Genomic DNA, 16,747 nt, shown 5'->3' with positions numbered 1-16,747 from the left:
ATAAGATGGTACAGCTGCTGTGGAAAACAGTTTGGCAGTTCCTCAGAAAGATAAACAGAATTACCATATGACCCAGCAATTCCACAAGAGACTTGAAAACATGTTCAATCAAAAAGTTTTATAGGAATGTTCATAGCAATGTTATAACAGCAAAAAAAAAGTGGAAACACCACAAATGTCTATCATGTGATAAATAGATACACATTTTGCTGTAGAATATTATTCAGCCATCAAAAAGAACAAAGTATTGATACGTGCTACAACATGGATGAACCCTGAAAAAAATATGCTAAGTGAAATAAGTCAGATGCAAAAAGCCACATATTGTCTGATCTCATTTATATGAAATAACCAGAATAGGCAAATCCACAGAAACAAAAAGATTAATGGTTGCCAGGGCTGGCAGAGGGGGAATAGGAAATGACTGCTAATGGGTATGGGGTTTCTTTTGGGGGTGATGTTCTAGAATTATATAGTGATGATGGTTGTACAACTTTGTTAACATGCTGAAAAAATTACTGAACTGTATACTTTTAAAGGATAAATTTTATAGTATATGAATATCTCGATTTTTTTTAAAAAGGGAACTGGCCTACAGTAAGGTCAGAGATTCCAAGTGGTAAAAGACTGTCTCCCATTGCTGGCTTTGAAGAAGCAGACTGCCGTGAATCCTACAGCTGCTAACAACTTGAAGGAGTTTGGAAGTAAAACCTTTCCTAGCAGACTCTCCAGATGAGAATGCAGCCCAGCTGACACCTTAATTTCAGTGGTGTGAGACCCTGAGCAGAGGCCCTACCTTGTCATGCCCAGACTTCTGACCTACAGAAATTGTGACAAAATGAACGAATATTGTTTTAAGCCACTAATTTTGTGATAATTTATTATGCAGCAATAGAAAACTAATACAGAGGTTACAATATGCATTTAAAAAGTGCTTTGCATATTTTAACTCCTTTAATCTTTACAACAACCCGATGAAGTAGGTACTTATTTATTCTATGTTTTCCTAATAAAGAAGCTCATTATGTACTGATAAATAAAATAAGCAAGATGTAGAACAGAATGAATAGTATATTACCATTGTACACAAAAGGAGAAATATAGTTAAGTATATCTACTTATATAAAACCTTATGGAAGACTACACAAGTAACGGGCAATATTGGTTGCCTGTGAGAAAGGAAACAAGCACTGGAAGACTGAGGTAGGAGAGAGACTGTTCACTCTATATTCTTTTATACTTTAAACCACACAAATGTTTTTCTTACTCAAGAAATTACATTTTTAAAAGATAGGGTAAGAAAATGTAGAATAGCAAGCAGAAAAGCCATCATCATAATTACTCAGTACATCATGGAAGAGTGAAATAGTAATATCTGTTCAATCATCCAAAAGCCAATTCAGAGGTTTTAGAAGGGTCCCTAGGTTTAAATTTGAAGAATTATGGACTGTACATGGTAATCAATGTAATTCAATAAGTGTAGTCAGTTACAAAAGTCCCATGGAGTAAAGCCAAAAACATTAAGAATCCATAAGTCTAATAATACTTTTTAAATGAACAAAGTAATAAGATTTGATAGTAACAACAATCCTTAACATTTGCACAGTAATTTCAAGTATGTATGTCTTTTTCTGGTAAAAGATGTTATGTGAGGCTCACACAGACCTTGAGTCTTCAGGGTTACATGGCTAAGAGACTTATTTTTGACATTTCCATTGAAATGCAGCAGTAGGGAAGGATAATAAAGGTTAGTCAACAAAACAACCACTAATAGGGTCAATTCATAGAATTTTAAGGATGTTAGTCCAATCCATTCATTTTATGGACAAAAACAGAGTTACAGGGTTACAACTCCATTGTTCTTTCAGATACATTATAAGTTATAAAAGTGTCATTCCTTCCATTAGCAATATATTTGAGCTAAAACTATAATTGTATTTCTATGGAATCATCTTTCCCCAAAGAGTTCTCCTGTCATTCATTGAGCAAATATTTCTTGGGTGTGTCCTAGGAAGGGAGTTTCTTGTCTGTAGTTCCACAAGAAATTGAGGTGAAGTTGACTCATGATTGGTGTTTGGAAGGAAAGACTTCCCTAGAATAAGAAGAAGAAGCAACAAAAGGAATTCTTGATTCAAAATAAGAATATGGCTAGGGCCCAGAAAGCATGCAAGTATCCCTTCAACAATACAGGTACTCCCATAACCACAGACCTCAAATTCTGTTGTTAAAAGAAAATTTTCTGTCAGCATTAATTTTAGGATCTTATAGCTTTATTTAGTCATTATGAATCAGGCAGCATCCCATTCAAAAACTAGAAAGGAGCTCCTTGGAGGAAGTGTAAAGGGGAAGCTAATATTGGGCAAATGTGCAAGCAAGTGAGGAAATGTTCTGATTGGCTGACGTTAAGCTTCCATTTTACTTGGGTAGTGGTGCCTTACAAAATGGAGAGTAGATATATATTGACTAGTGTGATATGTTTGTCCATTTTGATAAGCTATCTTTACTGGACCTAAAATTATTTATCACTGGGTTTTGCTTATCTGCAATCCTGTAGGGTGTATTCACTTCTCAGAAAGCCCCTGCAGGTCAATGGTTTTTGTCTTCGAGAAAATCCCTTCTAGCAAAGCTGTCCTTCCTGGCAACACCCAATTAAAGAGGCCATTTTACTTTTAAGTAACACACAAGAGCTGTTATTAAGTTTTTGTTTCATTTCTGAGTCAAACCCTTTTAAGACTTCCACTACATGCAATTTATCATGGAGGAATCTCACAGATATGTTAAATGAAAGCGATCCAACACAATATAATATATATTATGTGATTCCATTTATATAAAATGCAAAGACAGACAAAAATAATCTATGGTAATAAAAGAGTAATGATTCCTCCAGCCAACACAACAAGCAATCTCGCCACCCTCCCCCTGTCTACGTGGGACATGACTCCCAGGGGTGTGGACCTTCCTGGCAACGTGGGACAGAAATCCTAGAATGAACTGAGACTCAGCATCAAGGAATTGAGAAAAACCCTAGAATGAGCTGAAACTGAGCATCAAGGGATTGAGAAAACCTTCTCCACCAAAAGGGGGAAGAGTGAAATGAGACAAAGTGTCAATGGCTGAGAGATTCCAAACAGAATCCAGAGTTATCCTGGAGGTTATTCTTACGCATTGAGTAGATATCACCTTGTTATTCAAGATGTAAGGGAGAGGCTGGAGGGAACTGCCTGAAAATGTAGAGCTGTGTTCCAGTGGCCATGTTTCTTGAAGATGACTGAATAATGATATAGCTTTCACAATGTGACTGTGTGCTTGTGAAAACCTTGTGTCTTATGCTCCTTTTATCTACCTTGTCAACAGACGAGTAGAATATATAGAATAAAAATAAATAATAGGGGGAACAAATGTCAAAATAAATTTAGTGTGAAATGCTAGTGATCAGTGAAAGCGAGGGGTAAGGGGTATGGTAGGTATAATCTTTTTTTTTCTGTTTTCATTTTATTTCTTTTTCTATTGTCTTTTAATTTCTTTTTCTGAATGGATGCAAATGTTCTAAGAAATGATGAATATGCAACTAAGTGATGATATTGTGAATTACTGATTATCTATGTTAATTTTTTAAATTAATAAATAAATTTTTTAAAAAAAAGAATAATGATTCCTGGGGAGAGGATTGACTGGGGATTGACTCAAAGGGAACAGGAAAGAACATTCTGTGCTGATAGAAACGTCCTATATTTTGATCTGGGTGGTAGTTGTATAGATGCATACATACATACTTATCAAGGTTTGAGCACTTCACTGTATGATTTTGTTCTTCAATTAAACAAACAAAACTCTTCTCCAGGGAGTTTTCATTATTCAGGGGATAAAAATGAGCATTCTTCATGTGGCCCTTAGAGCTCTGCTGATTCTGACCCCTACCTTCCTCTCCATGGCTCATTCCTCTTTCTTTAGCTCCTCCTGGTACATATGATTGTGGTCTTGTATGAGTCCAGCATGCATGCCAAGCTGCCCTAGCCACCTGATCAACCCGAGCACCTGCTCACGTGCTCTTCTTCCACACCCCACCCCTTCCTTGGTTAGCTCCTGCTCTTCCTTCAGCTTATGTGTCCCTGCCCATTCCCAGCCCCATTCTAGGCCAGATTCTTCTTATGGTGCTCTCATAAAACTTTGATCTTTTCACTCAGCCCTTTTACCTCCGTGCTTTCCTCAAACTGTAATGATTTCCTCAATTTGTGAGACTTTTTAATTGTCTCTCCCACTAGACTCTATGCTCCATCCCATGGGATGAGGGGCAACGTCTGGATTTACTTAGCACTGTACCCCCAGGGCCTAGCTTCAGGGCCTGGAACACATTTGTTTTCACTTCCGAAGACAGAGTGGCTATGTGGTAGTCTCCAACAGGGAAAATTGCTAATAATCACAAAACCTGATTTAGATTTAACCCAATAAGTGCTTACTGATATACTTGATTTTAAGCAAACTGAATTCTTAAATGGAAACAATGAATTTCCCCCAAACATAAATTGAGATGTGGCTATTCCAGTGCCCTTTAAATGATTTATACAAGTTAAATGCCTTTTACTGCATTTGAGAAGACAGAGGAATTGTATTTGCCAACCCAAGCTTCACTGAAATCAGAAGGATTCATCACAATCAGGAGTGATTGCTGTTTTATGTCAGCTGGCAGAAGCAGTACAGACCTAGGGATAAGTTCATTTCACCGTTGCCATTTCCACCTGAAGAAAGACCACGTTAATACAACTTCACACCGCAGTTGGCAAAGTTCTCAAAGTAAAAAGGAAGCTCATGCCAAGGACATGAGTTACACAGAGAGAGAAAAAAATGCTCAAGAGGAAGTGGCATGCTGCAGAAGTGCAAACAATGGTTTTTGCTAGAGTGGTGGAATTGTGTGAATTCTTTTTCATATTAAAAATGTATTTGAAGGGAAGAGTAGAAAGAAGACTAGTACAATAGTTCATGAAGGGGATTATGAAAAGTACATTACTGGTTTTGCCAACACCATACCTTCCAGACCCTAAGCCTTTGATAATCTGCTAAATCTACAGAAGGACTTACACAGTTTGTTCTCCTCAGAATAAAGGTGCTGCAATCATAAAAAAAAAAAAATTGATTTTATGTTTTTGTAATAAAGGGGGACAAAAGAAATTGTATGGAATATAATGTTTTCCAGAGAATAATACATCTCACCACTCAATTTGGAAGACTTAGAATCAATTGGAGGAAAAGAAGTAATAATATAGAAAGGAAATTTAAATAATGCCTTAGAGTTTACCAAATGCTTCATTCATTCTCTCAACATTTATTGAGACCCTATGTGCACCAGGCTGGGCTCCTGGGGATTCAACTGTAAACAAAGCAGATCCAGTCCTGACCATGGGTGTATAGTCTGGTGTTTCCATTCCTATTATTTCATTTAATCTTCACAGCAGTTGCCAGGGAAGCTTTTCCACTTTGGGCAGATGAGAAAAGGTGGTTTAATTGTTTTGTACAAGGAAACACTACTGATAAGCAATGGAACTGGGACTCAAATTCTCATCTTCTAACTCCCAATTCCCGGCTCTTGCGACTACTCCAAATTCTACTCTTTTGTGGGCTTTGGAGGTCTCTATTTTATTAATCAGGGCTATCAGGAGAAATCATGAAAAATTATGAAGTCAGACTACTATACTGTTCATTCACTCCCCTGTGCATCATTTCTTCTCCCTTTGAAGCAGGACAGAATAGGACAACTGTTTCCCTGGTTTCTTATCCAACTCTGAAAGAGTTAATGGGCAACTGTAGGTACCTGCTTTCCTATCCAGCTCTTAAAAGAGTTAATGGACAACTGCAAGTCCCTAGTTTCTTATCTAGCTCCAAAGGAATTAATGCAAAGCTGCAAACTTCAGCTGCAAAGTTCACGGGACAAATATTTTTCCTAAAGCTCTGAAACCTTCCAAAGGCATTGAAATCTCCCCAAACCATAAAAGTTTGTAAAATCATGGGCCCAAAGCAAACTCTTAATTAAAAACAGAAAGCCTGGGATCATAAAAGATTGTTAAATATCTGCCCCAAAACAAAGTTTGGATACACGACGGCTGGCCACAAGCATCAATGGTTATCTCTTTCTGAAACAATACTAGCCCTGTAAGCACCTAGTTAATATAAACCATTGTAAGCCCTTAATGTTCAAAGGTCACTATGGGTTCTTGCACAGAAAAGATACCTGGTATACAAAAGTTACTATGGAAACCTGCCACCAACCAAACTTCCTATAAAACAAGCTAACCCACTCCACTCTGTATGTTTTTCCTTTGAAGATAGCTGCATTATCTCTTTAAACTGTACTCTTTCTCTCTTTCTTTAATAAACTTTACTACTTATTCCTACTGTCCTCTCTCTTCTCTCAATTCTTTCAGCATCGAGACTAACGAACCTGGAACAGGGCTCAGTTAGCACTATTGCCAGCTGGGCACCAGTTACATCTTGTCCTTCTCTTCTGCTGACTGAATAGGGAGATTCTCACCAACCTTCTTAAAAGCACAAGTTACCTTGTTTACATTTTTTCTGATGGCCCCTACAGATTTATAGATGATTTCTGGACAGACAGAAGCAAATAAGATATTCAGTTTCCTTAACTGAATTGAGAGCCTGTTCGCATTTTATCTTTACATGTTTCATGTTACTGCTTTATTACTTTGTGCTCTATAGTACCAGAAAAGTGTTCAGGATTCACTTTGGGGAAACTCTAACTTTGGACATTTTCCCCCAGTTCATAAAAGTTCAGTGTTGGGCACTGAATCATGAACTCTATCAAAAGACATGTTCAAGTTTTATCCACATTCCTGTGGATGTGAGCCCATTTGTAAATAGCATTTTTTAATATGTTAGGGTGAGTCAGGCTGTAGATCATTTGTGAATAGAATCTCTGCAATCCTACAAAGATGAAGCCAAACTGATTCAGGTTAGGCCTTAATCTACATTACTGGAATCCTTATAAACAAAGGAAACTGAACGCAGAAGTCAGAGGGAATGGAGGAACAGACACACGGAGAGGCAGATCGTCATATGAGAAAGGAGAAACCCCAAGGAACCCCAAGTGTTACAGGAAGCCAGCACCAAACACTACCGACTCTGGAAGACAGCTTAGCCTGATGAAAACTTGATTTTGGTCTTGTAGCCTCCAAAACATAAGACAATAAATTACTGTTGCTTAAGCCAATCCATGGGTGGTATTTGTCTGCGCTGGTTTGAAATGATGTACCCTAGAAAAACCATGTTTTAATCCTAGTCCCAATTTGTAAAGGCAACCATTTCTTCTAATCCCTATTCAGTATCGTCTGTTTGAAACTGTAATTAGATCATCTCCCTGGAGATATGATTTAGTCAAGAGTGGTTGTTAAACTGGATTAGGGGAGATGTGTCTCCACCCATTTGGGTGGGTCTTGATTAGTTTCTGAAGTCCTATAAAAGAGGAAACATTTGGAGAATGAAGAGATTCAGACAGAGCAAAGCAGAACGACATAGCCACGAGAAGCAGAGTCTACCAGCTAGCAATCTTTGGAGATGAAGAAGGAAAATGCCTGCCGGGGAGCTTCATGAAACAGGACACCAGGAGAAGAAGCTTGCAGATGATGCCGTGTTCACCATGTGCCCTTCCAGATGAGAGAGGAACCCTGACCATGTTCACCATGTGCCCTTCCAGATGAGAAAGAAACCTTGTGTTTGCCATGTGCCTTCTCACTTAAGAGAGAAACCCTGAACTTCATCAGCCTTCTTGAACCAAGGTATCTTCCCCTGGATGCCTTCAATTGGACATTTCCATAGACCTGTTTTAACTGGGACATTTTCTCAGCCTTAGAACTGTAAACTAGCAATTCATTAAATTCCCCCTTTAAAAGCCATTCTGTTTCTGGTATATTGCATTCCAGTAGGTAGCAAACTAGAACATTGTCTTAGCAGCCTAGAAAACTCAGATGGGAGTGGCTTCTTTTTGGGCTGATGAAAATGTTCTAAAATTGATTGTGGTGATGGTTGTACAACTCTGAGAATATACTAAAAACCATTGATTTGCGCACTTTAACAAATAAAGAATTAATAAAGAATTTAATAAATGGGGAAGTATATGGTATGTGAATTATACATCAATAAAACTACTTAAAAGGAAAAGGAAAATGACATACTAAAAATTTAGAGGAATTACTTTTTCAGATATATCATTCAGGAAGTTATTTGACCTGTAACTGATGCTTAAATTCATGTTGAGTGCATAGAGATAATTGAATAAATAATTTTCTGTGTTCTCTCTCAAAAGAAAAGAAAACACTCATTCTACCAGTACAGCAGTAGCATAAAGCAAATGTTCCAGTTGAGATGTAACCTGGGTTAATTCAAGTGGTAGCAATGGCAACGACACCCATAAATGTCTAAATCCAGTCACTACAATAGAACACGTTAGCAATAAAATATGAGTGATTTTATTTTAAAAATTTAATTAAAGTTAATTAATATTAACCCCCTGCAAAAAAAGAACATTAACCATAAGACCAGTGACTTAATAGTGTAAAATACTTCAGATTCTTTTCCAAGAAAAATCCATTCAACTATTTTAAAATAAAAGGTTAGGTTATTGTTTGACTTTAAATACCTTATTTCAAATGTCCTTCCCCATAACACTTCCATGCAAAAAAACCCCACGTTTTTCCCCAATTATTTTTTCCACTTAATGTTAAAAATTCCTAGTTAAAGAGCTTTAAAAAAAAAAACTTTACAAAAATGTGATCTAGAATTTTAGTACCCACCTCCCATCCCCCATGGCTCTGAAAAGATAGGCAACTAATTACTGTAAGTTTTCCTTTGGGGAACCAGCCAAGTTTAAATGGTGTAATTGGTAGGTCTCTGGTTGTAATTTACATAAATTATAGAAACATAACACCAGACATTTATCTAATTGAAAAAAATGTGGTGTTCAGTTACTTATCCTGAGGAATTCTATTTGTGGTTTGTGCCATTTGGTGATTAATCCACTCTCTTGAGAATCTAAGTGAGTTTCTCTGGGGACAGAATAAATGATAATGCTAAAAAGGTAAGTTTTGCTTTACGTAGCAATAGTTCATAATGCATATCTAATACAAAATACCTATTCCTATACATTTCTCCAATAATATAAAAATTATCAGTATCAAAACAATAAACTCCGTAATTCTTTGAGAAGGTGTTTATCCACATCCCTAATAAAGATGTTAATTAGTTACGTGGCATTATGCTCTACTTTCTTTAAATTCTAAAGAACTGTTCATTTTCCAAACAGATCTACTATCATAGGTCTTAGGGTCCTTAGTTGAGTGTCTGTTTCGTATCAACATGATGAGCAATGTTAGTATATTTAACATGGTGAAACTTGTTCCAAATATTTCTTACACTAAATAAAGATGGCAATATTATTTCTACAAGTATTTCAGACATATCTTAGATTCTTGCAGACTTGCACACGAGATAAATTTTCCCAAAGATTTACGTTTTAGCAGCTATTCAAACAAAATTCTACTTGCCCTATTTCCTACTTAGGGGGATCTGAAGTTGAATCACACTTCAAGCTTTAAGATTTTTTTAAATCACATAGAAGCAGACAAATCTGTTTCAATGCCTCAAGCACTTTAGACTGCAGTCTGTCTTCAATAACTGAGGAAATCTGTAAAAGATGGGATAATGCCCCACACCCTCACTCTGCAATACTGATAATTAGGAGTTTGCCGCAATGATGTTATTTTACTAAACTCATTCGGTTGTTTAGCAAGTATTTATCGAACAAATGCTGTTTACCAGGAACTTTGAGACTCAGATAAAAATGTAAGATAAAGTTCCTGCTCACAAAGACTGGCAGTCAAACAAAGAAGACAGCTCCTAAAACCATTTTGTAGAAACTCACTGAGTTAATAAAGACCTCCTGGGGCTGTTAATATCAGAGATAAGGAGGAAGTGAATCGGCAGGGGGAGGATAAGAGGAATAACAGAGAGGGCAGTGGATACTAAGAAACAAAGGTACCAAGGTGAGAAACACCAAGGTTAATGCAGCAGGCAAGCACAGCTGGTTGTTGCCGCCACATATAATGTTAGGCAGGAAGTAGAGAGGCAGAGTAAGATGAATCGCAGAGAACCCCACTTTCTATGCTAAGGAATTTGCACTTAATCCTGAGTGAAAGAAATAACAATGTAAGGATTTTATGTAGTGGCTGACCCAGTAAGATGTGCATTTTAGACAGATTATTCTGGCTTTTGTTGTGGAAGGTGGATTTGAGGGGTATAATATTGCGAGCAAGAAGACCAGTTAGAATGTTGCAACCATCTAAGTAAGGGCTGGTTTAGGACTTCACCATTCCTGGTGTTTGTGTTTTAATTGACAAGTAAGTCAACCAAGACTGTGTTCAGTGTGAGAGAATTTCACAGGGAAGAAGTAAAATGAAATCAAGAATAGTTATTAAAGGAAGCTATTGCTGTCCTTCCCCCACCACACTCCACCGTGAAATATCAGTAATTTAGAATTCTCTAAAAGGATCAAGTAGTAATTCATAGAATGATATCATCAGATGTTTTAACATAAGCTAAAAAGGGAGGAAAAGCACTTCCACTTCACAATTCAGACACAGAAGACTTAACAATAGCTAAGTTCACAATTTTCATATTACAAATAACATGCTCTATAATACATTATAAGTATTTTCCTATTGGAATGGTTTGCAGAAGACTATAGAGCTTGAAATGGAGTAATGGGGTATAGACGTGTAAGAGAAGATAAGAAGACTGAATGGTTTAGGAAGGTTTTCCCTTTCCATATCTAGATTAGATTTGGTGGGGTCGGGGCGTAGAAGGGGTAATGCCAAAGCTAGATATGTAATATATAAATATACAATATTAAAAACAGTTAAAATGCATTCAGAAAATAAAATTTGAGCAAATTCTTGAAATACTTCCTTGAAACGCTAGGTTTTGAGAACAGAATGTAACCCTGGGCTTGCACATACTTTAAATGTTTTATAATTCTTTTACGCAGAAAAATCATAACCTCAGGAACATATACAAAACTTTCCAGCAGGGGGCAGTGAAACTCCACTTACCAGTTTTTTTCTACACCCTTAGCAGCTTTCTATATCGCCAAACAATATATTTTTAAATATTTGAACAGAACAGTTACGTGAAAAAATATATAACCTAGTTTATCTAACAGTAATCATGGAATTTCAATACTTATCTTTTAGGCAGAACAGAATTCTTCTCAGAACTCAGATTGCTGAAGGTACTCTGCTGGACAGGACCTGGGACAATAACAAGAGGGAACAAAAGTCAGGGTCACCTGCCCAGTGGTTTGTTGACTATTTTACAAAGAATCCTATAGTTTAAGGTATAATGGGGTTAAAAAAAATATATATATATATATGTATCTTATAATTATATGCCTGAGTTTCATTTTTATATAAAAGAGATGATTGCCCCTTTGCCCCTAAAGGGGTGTTGCAAAGACAAATGTAAGGTAGCTGGAACGTTGTGTTAGCTGTTTTATTTTTAAACAGAATTTTTTTTTTTAGGTGCATGGTCCAGGAATTGAACCCAGGTCTCCCACATGGAAGGTAAGCATTCTGCCACTGCACCACTAAACAAAAAAAATTTTTTAATTACTTTGGGACACCTTCTTCTAGCCATAGTGAAATATCAAAAATCAGACTTATCCCCTTAACAAACAACTAGTAACCAGACCAAAATATATGAAACAACTGTTTTGAAACATTAAACAACAGGCATTGCTGGATTATGATCCCTGGGAAAAGTGAAACAAACAAGGCAACCCATACAACTTGTCCAACTTTTTGGTTGAAGGCAATTCCCAGCCTGTAGATACAAGAGTGGAATGTAAGCAGAGGCCAGCAACTCTCTTAAGTTGAGAATTTGGGGAGCCCAAGGTCACAGGAAATCGTCAGGCAGAATTCTAGAGAACAGGGAGTTATTTAGAAAAAGAGCTTCAGAAATCTGCATGGGGTTCTTGACTATGCTTGTGTAGAATGAATCTTCATGAGACAGGACAAAGAAAGACTGGGGAGTTGTAAACTGAATAATACGCAGAGCTCACACTGGGTAGGGTGATATGGGAGCTCCATTAGGCAAAATGGAAAGTCCTAAGTAATGAACTGAGCCATTCAATGGATACTCAGACTAATAGTAGGGCTGAATGGTCCCTGGAATAAAGGCTACTCCATTCTTGCTCTAGCAAAAACTAAAAACAGGCTTGAAAGGATCAAAATGATTTGCAAGTAACTTATCTACCTGCAAGAACAAAGCCAACATTCTTTAAGAAAGATAACAAATTTAGACACTTAAAATATCCAGCATCCAGTAAAAAAATTACTAGACATGCCAAGAAGCAGGAAAATATTAACACATAATCTGGATAAAATCAACCAAAAAAACAGACATATAAATGATACAGATGATAGAACTATTAAACAAAAACATTAAAACAGCTATAAATTAAACAGTTTAACACAGTAAACACATTTAACTGAAAACATGAACTTATTGAAGAAAAAACAGAAGATATAAAAAAGGATAAAATGGAACATCCAGAGCTGAAAAATATCATTTCTGAAATGGAAATTTCTCTGGATGGCATTAACAAAGGTAGATGCTACCAAAAAATAAATAAGTGAACTTGAAGTCCTGGCAATAGAATCTACTTATAAAAAAAAGAAAAAGATTGAAAAAAAAATGAACAGAGAGTCGGTGACCATAGGAAAATATAGCGTGCTCTAACATATGTGTAATTGGAGTCGCAGAGTGAGAGGAGCACCAAAAAACTATTTGAAGAAATAATGGCTTATAATTTCCTGTTTATGAAAATTATAAACTCAGAAATCCAAGAAATTCATAGAACCCCCAGCAAGGTAGCAAAAAATACCAGGATATATCATAATCAAAATGCTGACAACTAATGATTAAGAGAAAACCTTACTGACATCTCCCCCCAAAACATTACATTCAGAAGAACAGTGATAAGAATTACAAGGTTTCTTGTCAGAAATTGTGCAAACCAGAAGACAATGCAATGACATTTTTTAAATGCTGAAAAAATTGTCCGACCAGAATTCTATATTTAGTGAAAATATCCTTTAAAAATGAAGACAAAATTAAAAACTTTTTCAAGCAAAACCTGAGGGAATTTGTTGCTAGTAGCCTCCAATACAAAAAAATAAAAAAAGATTTTTTTAAGTTCTTCAGGCTGAAATAAAATGATACCAAATGGAAACTCTGATCTACACAAAGGAAATAAAAGCACTAGAAATGGTAAATATGTGCATAAATATAACATACTTTTTTCCTACTTGTTTTATTTCTCTTGGGCGGTGCAATGGTGGCTCAGTGGCAGAGTTCTTGCCTGCCATGCCGGAGACCCAAATTCGATTCCTGGTGCCTGCCCATGCCAAAAGAAAAAGGAAAGAAAAGATAAATGTCTCTTATGCAGAAAAAAACACAATGAATTGTGGGTTAATAACATAAGGATGTAAATGTTTAACAACTACACCACAAAGAATGAAATAGAGGAAATATAAGTATATTGTCATAAGATTCTTATACACAAAATAGTATATTATTTGAAGGTAAATTGTGATAAGTTGCAAAAACACAAAGAGAATAACTAACAAAACAATAAAGATAAATATAATTGTAAGGTATTGAAATGATCTAAAAGCAAGTGAGAAAAAGGAGAAAAGGAACCAAGAACAAGTGAGAAACACACAGAAAACAAATAGTATGATGACAGACTTAAAAGGAAATATGTTAATTACATTAACGTTAAAAGGGTATAAAGCCTCCAATTAAAAGACATTGTTAAACTGGATTTAAAAAGAAGACTCTTATATTTGCTTTCTATAAGATACCTATTCAGTGACTGTGTGGTTTTGGAAACTTTGTGTCTATGCTCCTTTTTTCTACCTATCAACAGACGAGTAAAACATACGGCATAAAAATAAATAATGGGGGAACAAATGTTAAAATAAATTTAGTAGATTGAAATGCTAGTGATCAGTGAAAGGGAGGGGTAAGGGGTATGGTATGTATGATTTTTTTTCTGTTGTCTTTTTATTTCTTTTTCTGAATTGATACAAATGTTCTAAGAAATGATCATGATGATGAATATGCAACTATGTGATGATATTGTGATTACTGACTATATATGTAGAATGGAATGATCATTTGTTAAGAATGTTTGAGTTTGTTTGTTGTTCTATTTTTTAAAAAAGTTAAAAATTATAAGATTCCTATTCAAATACAGTGACAGAGATAGATTAAAAGATACAGATATCTAAGCAAAAGACAAACCATACACACACTAGTCAAAAGAGCTAGAGTGGTCATATTAATATAAGAAAGAGACTTTCATTTTAGAATGAGGAATATTTCCAGAGATAAAAGGGAGCATTTCATAATGATAAAGGGATGAATTCATCAAGAAAATATAATAACTCTAAATGTGCTTTCACTCAATAACAAAACTTCCATATGCATACAGAATACCAGACAGAACTAAAAGAAGAAATAGACAAATCTAAAATTATAGTTCGAAATTTTAATGCTTCTCTTTAATTAATTGATACAAAAGGTAAACAGAAAGTTACCATGGTTATAGAAGACTTAAACAATACTATGAAACATCTTTACCCCATTGCCGTCCCACCCAACAACAGGAGAAACACATTCTTTTTTTTTTTTAACTCTTTAATTCTGCCAACATTTATTTATCTACTTTTTAAATTTATTTTTAATAGCACTCCTCTTCCTCTCTGCTCCCATTTCCTGGTAACTTCTCATCTGCTTTCTATTTGTGAATGTGTAAATCTGCTATTTCTAGCAATCTCTGAAAAAGATATACAACATTTTTGTTTATATGCCTTGTTTATTTCACTGAGCATAATGTTTTCAAGGTTCATCCATGTTGCAGCATGTCTCATAACTTCATTCTTATGGTTGAATAATATTACACTGTGTGTATATACCACATTTTTTAATTCATTCATTTGTTGATAGACACTTCAATTGTTTCCACATTTTGGCTATTGTGAATAATGCCGCTATAAATATTGGTGTACAAGTATCTATTTGAGACCCTGTTTTGACTTTCTTTGCATATATACTTAGAAGTGGAATTACTAGGTCATATGGTAATTCTCTATTTAACTTTTTTTTTTTTGTTTGCATGGGCAGACACTGGGAATCGAACCTGGGTCTCCAGCATGGTAGGCGAGTCTATTTAACTTTTTGAGGAACCATTTTATTGCTTTCCACAGTGGCTGCATCATTCTACACTCCAACCAGCAATGCAGAAACATTTCAATTTCTTCACATCCTTGCCAACACTTCTCATTTTATGTTGTTTTTTTTAAAATTTTTTAATCAACCTCCATCCTTATGGGTTATGAAGTGGTATTTCATTGTCATTTTGATTTGCATTTCTCTAATGCCTAATGATATTGAGTATCTTTTCATATGCTTATTGGCCATTTGTATATCTTCTTTGGAGAAATGACTATTCAATTCCTTGGCCATTTTTTAATTGGGTTATCTTTATATTGTTGCATTGTAAAAGTTCATTATATATAGATTTTGGACATTAAGCCTTTGTCTAATATATAGTTTTCAAGTATTTTTTCCCATTCTGTAGGTTGTCTTTTCACTTCTTGACAATTTCCTTTGATGCATAAAGCTTTTAGTTTTGATGAAATCATATTTATTTCTTTTGTTGCTTGTGCTTTTGGTGTCATATATAAGAATCCATTTCTGAATCCCAGGTCATGAAGATATGCTCCTATATTCTCTTTTAAGAGTTTTATACTTTTAGCTCTTTTATTTAAGTTCTTCATCCATTTTGAGTTGATTTTTTTTTAGTTTAATGTATTTTAATTGCAAACTTACAGGAACAACACAGAAAAGAGAGCATTAAAAACATATACTTCCATGTAGGACAATTCAGTTAGAAAAGTATAGTGAATGGATGGAATCTACTATATGATAAAAATGCTACAATATGCTACAAACACACTTTAGCTGCCATCAATGAGAAATTTACTTGTTTTAAAAAATATCCAAATTCTGGCATTATCCAGAAAAATTTAATAGGTGTATTTATAATTGTTATAAAGTTGAACTGTTGAAACCTGTTCACTGAAACATTCTGACTTACATCAATGATTCATGTCCCTGCATTTATGTTAAAAATTAGCACACAAATGAAAGTGGGAAAATTACCAATACCTGATTTCTGTCACCTATTTTTCCATTCACAATTATATACTTGGGTACCTTTTGACCCCATGGAAAAAAATTATCTAACATTCAGAAGTACCAATAAGTAACAGGAGGAAGAGAAAAAAATTTTTTTTGAGAATGAAATGTTTCGCATCATAGCATGCTCTCCACATGTACATGCTAACTAGATGTCTTTTGGCATAATTGTTACATAATTACACACAGGACAGCACACAGGTTGCTGTTTTCAAAAAAGGCTGACCAGCTAGGCCTCATTTGCTTTCTGCAAAGTACCAATAGCTGTGCTCTGGGAGCATATTTCTGTTTTGAAGTCCTGAGCAATTTCTCACACCAGGTGCTGGAAGGGAAGTTTCCGAATCAGAAGTTCAGGGGGCTTCTGATAACGTCTAATTTCACATAGTGACACAGTACAAGATCTGTAATGATGAGGTTT

This window comes from Tamandua tetradactyla, chromosome 15 (assembly GCF_023851605.1).
Source record: "Tamandua tetradactyla isolate mTamTet1 chromosome 15, mTamTet1.pri, whole genome shotgun sequence".
NCBI lineage: Eukaryota > Metazoa > Chordata > Mammalia > Pilosa > Myrmecophagidae > Tamandua > Tamandua tetradactyla.
This window is presented reverse-complemented; position numbering follows the sequence as displayed.